Consider the following 5,934-nt stretch of genomic DNA (forward strand, 5'->3'; position numbering starts at 1 on the left):
GGTATTACTTTTGTCTTTCTGAATGGTCAAATAAGGAAACATCTGCTTATTATGAGATATTTTTTCAGAAATTTAGCCAAAATATTAGTAGGAAAATAACTGGAAAAGCTTCAACAGAGTCCTTTTCCATCACGACAATGTTCCTTCTCAATCCACACATCAAACATCTGTTATCTATTTGTAGATTACTATTTCATATTGATTGATGTTGAGAAAGTTGGCAGTTCAAACCCACACAGAGGCACCTGCGAAGACAAACCTGGCAATAAGCTCTCGGACGTCCACAGCTGTGATGACCTAAGGCTCTACTTTGCACACATGGGGCCACCACGCTTTAGAATCAATTTGGTGGCAACTACTAAAAACAGTTATGTTCAAATCCACTGACATTTTCCTTTATCATCTCTTAAATTCTTAAAATATATTATAGTTTTAATTCTAAAAGTTATATCAATTTTACTGTTTTTTTTAAATTCTCGGCTAAGAATTTCTAACTTTTTTGTTAACAACAAAAAGACAGCACTTTATTAAACCACTGGGAGCAGCTGGCCCCCAATCAGCTCCTACTAATCAGAACACTGAATTACTAATCCAACGCCAAGTCGCCTTCCAGGATCCGTGCCTATTTCCAGTACAGCTTCTATCCCACCGCCCAGCATATTCCTTGGGAATCAAGGCTGGATGTTGAGTTGTGGGTGCTGCATAAAAGCTGCCCATCTCAAGAGGCCGCAAGGACAGGATGGCATGGGCCAGAGGCCAGTTGAGGAAAGACATCAGCCAACCTCAATCAATAGTCACTAGAGGGTAGGAATGGCCCAGTCATCAATGGTCAAGAACCAATATGGAGAATGATGGGGAAACTTGCCCCCTTGGGTGGGAGAGGCCTGGGCAGGGAGGCAACTGTCCATGGTCCAGAAAGACCTTGTCCTGAGTCAGGAACCCCAGCGACCGCTGACAGAGAGCAATGATCAGACATCAGGGAAGAATCACACAAGCTGGTATCTGATGGAGAAGGTGATAGCATTCCCAGAACCTGCAGCAGCAACAAAAGCAATATGAGATTCCTCTCATGTATGGGCCCAAGGACTTTGAGCAGCAAGTTGATGAGGGTCATGTTGTTACACTCTGTGAAGGTCTCCTCATTTCCACTCTGGTACACAGTCACTAGCCGGACGCTCTCTGCTACCTTTAGAATAAAGATGCCCAAGAAAGAGAGGCTCTTGACCTTGAACTTGAGATAGCTCATCTCCAGCTTGCCTGTCGTCTTGGTATTCAGTCTTGGCATCTGGTGGCGAGGGCAGGGGATGATGTGCAGGAGCTGATGCAGTGAGTAGAGGAAGTTAAAGACCTGGGGCATGAAGAAGGGCAGCATGGTCTTGCTGAAGTGTCCCAAGATGCCCACCACGGCAAAGATCATGTTGGCAAAGTAACAGAAGATATCGCCCACAAACACCCGGGACGGGAACCAGTTGTGATAGTGCAGTCCCAGGGTGGGGAGAAGAGGGGATCATGAAGTAGAGAGAAAAGCCATGGACACCCCGATATTCACCGACTAGCTCAGCAGGTTGAAGACAATGATAGAAGCAAAAGTGACTAGCGACCGGCCATCCTCTAGCCCATTAATTCCTGCTAGGATGTTGATGGCGTTGGTGCAGAACACAGCCAACAGCACTATGTAGACATAGCACAGGATAACCGAGTTCAGGTGCAAGCCAAGCACTGGGCGGAAGAACTTGGGGACCACAACAGTGCTGCTGCCCAAGTTGGTGAAGTGGACCATCAGGAGTGGTCAGGAGGCAGCTGTGGGCAGCGGCGGTTTATGGCGCCAGCACAGATCCAGCACATCATCGGCAAAGCCCAGGAAGATCATATAGCAGACGACAAAGAGGGCACTTCATGATGGGGGGAGGCCTTACAATCTGCTGCCGGCCGGGTTTTTGAGGTCCAGGCCGCTGAGGCTGGTGGCGATGAGTGATCTCAGAAGGCTGGAATGAGGGTGAGCGTGGCCACGAATCCCAGCAGCAAGCGCAGTAAGTTCATGAGCAGCAGCGGCGGCCACTCCGGGAAGGCCACACGGTGAATCGCCAGGATCCCCCTCCGCTGCTTTACAAGAATTTCTACCTCAAGGAGTTTTAGCAGATGTTTTAAAATTCTGTCTAATAACATCAACATCTGGGTCATCTTAGATTGGTCTCTTTGAATCATCTTTTCCCTTGAGAATGGCTCACCTTTTCTAATTCTTTCGCTGTTGGTTAATTTGGGTAATGCTGTGGATAATGCTTTGTTACCTATCCTGATATTTATTTTATTATCCTGCGGGGGATGCTCTTTTTCTTTCAACACACAAATAATGAATTTGGTTTTAAGTTGTAGATCATCTCACCCTCTGTAGATCATCTCACCCTCTGAGAGTGAGATGATCTACAAACCTCATTGATCTCAAACCTCATTGTAGTTCCTTAAAGGCTTAGCTACTTTGTCCTGGGTCTTTTGTGTACCTTTGAGGTTCAGCAGCGGGGATAAGAGTTAGTCTTAGATTTAGTCTCAGAATTAGGTTTCTTTGCATATGTATTTTCCCTCTGACACTCATACTCAGGTTCTGACTCACTGATGCTTTTTGTGTTTCATGTAGCCAGAAGGACTGGGTTTTACTAGAATTTTAGCTCCAGCTTTATGACACTCTGAAACAGTGGAAAACCTTCAAATGTTGGCAAAGAAAGATTGAGGACACACGGAAATGGGATCCGAAAACACACACACACACACACACACACACACACACACACACACACACACACACACACACACCTGAAAACACACGTAAACTGGTTATTTCTCCAATATCCATCACATCATATGCTTACTTTATTCTCACTATTAAAAATTTTTTAAATGTTTTAACTTGGTCTAGAGTTTACAGTTGTGAGAGAAAAAGGAGAGTTATTCTTTTCTTGGTAAAATATTCTGTTCTGTCACTACTATTTTTGGTTTAGATTGTGATCACATATTTCACAAGGAAGGGGAAAGAGTTACGATAAAAAGAAATGATGCTCAACTGGTTTTCCTTTGTCTCTCATGCACAATAAATCTTGTAACATAGAGGGACTTGAATAGTAAATAAAAGCTCTCACCTGCTAAAGGAAAGTTGCATATTTGAGTTTACCCAGAGACACCTTAAAGGGGGGTAGGGAGGGGAAACAAAGGGCCTTGAGATCAACTTCTGAAAAATCAGCTGTTGGAAACCCTGTGAAGCATAATGCTATTCTGACACTTATGGGCTTGCCATGAATCAAAATAGACCAGACAGAACTGGTTTACAGAGGGAACTTCAAGAGGCTTGTGTAAAAATGGAATGGATGTATAATGGATTCTTTTAGGAACCTTTTGAAGCCCCCTTTTATTATAGAGCAACAAAAGTCTGACTTTTAGTCTTGATAGATACTAATTAGTTTTTTGTGATTGGGTGTATTAGGCTGGATAGGCTAAAGAAACAAATCCAGGGCTCTTGTATGTTTATAGGAAAAAGGTTTATATACAAGAACAATTGAATGTTGAGAAAACATACCAGCCCAGTCCAGATCCAGTCCATAAGTGCAATATTAGCCCATATGTCTGATAGCAATCTATAAAGTCCTCTGCAGACTCACAAAATACATGCAATGATGCCGAATGCAGGAGGATCACAGGCTGCCAGTGGGTTGAAAGTCATGTGCATCCAGTGGTGTTGTGAGCATGGCAGCACTGGCAGGGGTCTCTAGGTGGCTTCACTGGCTCCAGAGGTCTGGTTGCCTCAGGGTAGGTTCATGTGGCTTCTCCAGCTCCCAGGGAATAGTGTCGTGTGCCTTGTCCATAGAGTATCTCCAAGGAAGCGAGCAGATGGAGAAAGTCTCCCTCCTCCAAGGAGGAAAATCCAGGAGTTCCCAGAATTCTTAGAAGGCCATGCCCACACAGAGGCCTCATTGAGTATGATCCAATTGACAGACTAGACTCCACCCCTTTACTCTTAATCCTATCAAGTCCCAAATTGACACCAGATTATGTAACTATTACATTGGGAAAGTCACTTTGCTTCTCAAAACATCACTTTACTTCGTATATTACCAGACCTCACTGTGGGAATTCTTTATAAAGTCTAGGTGCAGAAAATAAAAGGGTTGTTGTAGTAAGAATCCTGCCACAGTTATCTCAAAAGATCATTTTGTTTAGCATTTTTGATTATTAAGAATCATTTCAATACCTAGAATAGAAAAAAATCAGAGTTTAATAGTAGCTGGAAGGTCATAAGGGAGAGGGGGAGGGGCAATCACCATTAAGGAAGCAGTGCGTTTCTCTCTGGGGGCTTGGGAAAGTGGACAAGGATATTAGTGGTGTCTACACAACGTGTTTGATGCCATTGATCCCACTGAATTGTATACATGAACAATGTTGAATCGGTAAATACTAAGGTTTCCATACATTTGCAACAAAAAAGAAAAGAAATTTTTCAGCATCAAGCATCAATGCATCCATTTTGATCATGGTGGAGGAGCCTAAGAATCACAAATCAACTTAATTTGTGATGAGCCTACATTGTTGTCACCCCTCTGTCTTTGTTGATGTCGAAATACTTATTATCTTCTGACCTCTGAGGGCGCTCAACCTGTTTCTCTGCCCATTTTCCAGTTGGTTGTGGAATCAGGGATGGAAAGCTGCAAATCGTCTTTCTGATTAGTAACTTATCAGTTTGTTTCACTTTGTTAGAGAAAAACAGGATGAGCCCATGGTAAGAGAGGCTCTCTGAAAGGCCTCTAGGGCCCTCACCACTCAGAGGACCAGCTTTGCAATAAAATAAATCTGAAATTCATGGATCGAAGTCTTAAACCACTGTGCCTATAATTTTGATTTTAATACGCCTTTACTCTTCAATAAATGAATGAGGAGTAATTTTAAAATTACATTTGGTCCTTCATGCTGTAATTTTCATTTTTACATATTCCCCACATGGCCATTTTTTCATTAGCAATTGTATCCAGATATTACTTCTAACTGGCATATAAGTAGGTGGCAATGACAAGAATGATTTATTTGGTATTTCAAAGCCTTGGATTTTACTTAATTCTGGGAGAGAAATAACAGAAAGGTAGCCAATGAATTATTTATATATATATTATATTTATATATTTAATTCCAGCTATATGGATTTAATTTGGGACTGGAATTTAAAATTACATAACAATAGCTTACACTTTTCAGGGAGCATTATCAGGTAAATTTCTTTAATAAAACCATTTAGCAAAGTATATTGAAATCTATTTTGCTTCAAAGTATTTTATTAGCTAATTCATGCATACTTATTTGATATTTCACTTTGGGGTAATATATATAAATTCAGCATGATGAATACCCAAAATGATTGTTAAGAACCTCAGCATTTTAATGGCTGTGAATGATTTATTTTCTTTTTCATTTCAGGCTTTCAAAGAACTTGTACATAATTCTCATTTTAATATAATTTCACCATCTTTAATTTTTATTCATAACTTTTTTATTAGGGACATCTCTGGAACCACATGCATGAGTTGTCAGATGTATGTGATCCGAATCTTTAATTTGCACTCTGTGATAAATAGTGAAGCTAGAAGAAGTTTCTGAGTGGCTGTTCTGACAGCTCTTGGTTTATTACCACTTGTGAATAGACAAATTTTGTTGTCTTCATAGAGATTTGCATAAAATCTCTGAAAAGTATTGCTTTATTATCCTATGGTGTCTTGGGCGTGGTTAACATTAAATGTAAAAGTTATCGCCATTGATGCACAGGTACGCGCACATTACTTTGGTAAAGCAGTAGATTTAGCAGGTGTAAAATTCCTCCTTCTGTGAACAACTAACTATGAACAATTTCTAAACAGCATAGCTAAATAATACTATGGAATGAGAATTCCACGGTCCCAGACC

At 41.2% G+C, this 5,934-nt stretch overlaps 1 pseudogene; it reads right to left on the bottom strand.

Moving 5' to 3' along the window:
- Nucleotides 1-986: 986 nt before the first annotated feature.
- On the bottom strand, nucleotides 987-1,873 carry LOC142454256 (UDP-N-acetylglucosamine--dolichyl-phosphate N-acetylglucosaminephosphotransferase pseudogene; annotated as a pseudogene).
- Nucleotides 1,874-5,934: the final 4,061 nt, after the last annotated feature.

The sequence above is a fragment of the Tenrec ecaudatus genome, chromosome 8, assembly GCF_050624435.1.
Source record: "Tenrec ecaudatus isolate mTenEca1 chromosome 8, mTenEca1.hap1, whole genome shotgun sequence".
Lineage (NCBI taxonomy): Eukaryota > Metazoa > Chordata > Mammalia > Afrosoricida > Tenrecidae > Tenrec > Tenrec ecaudatus.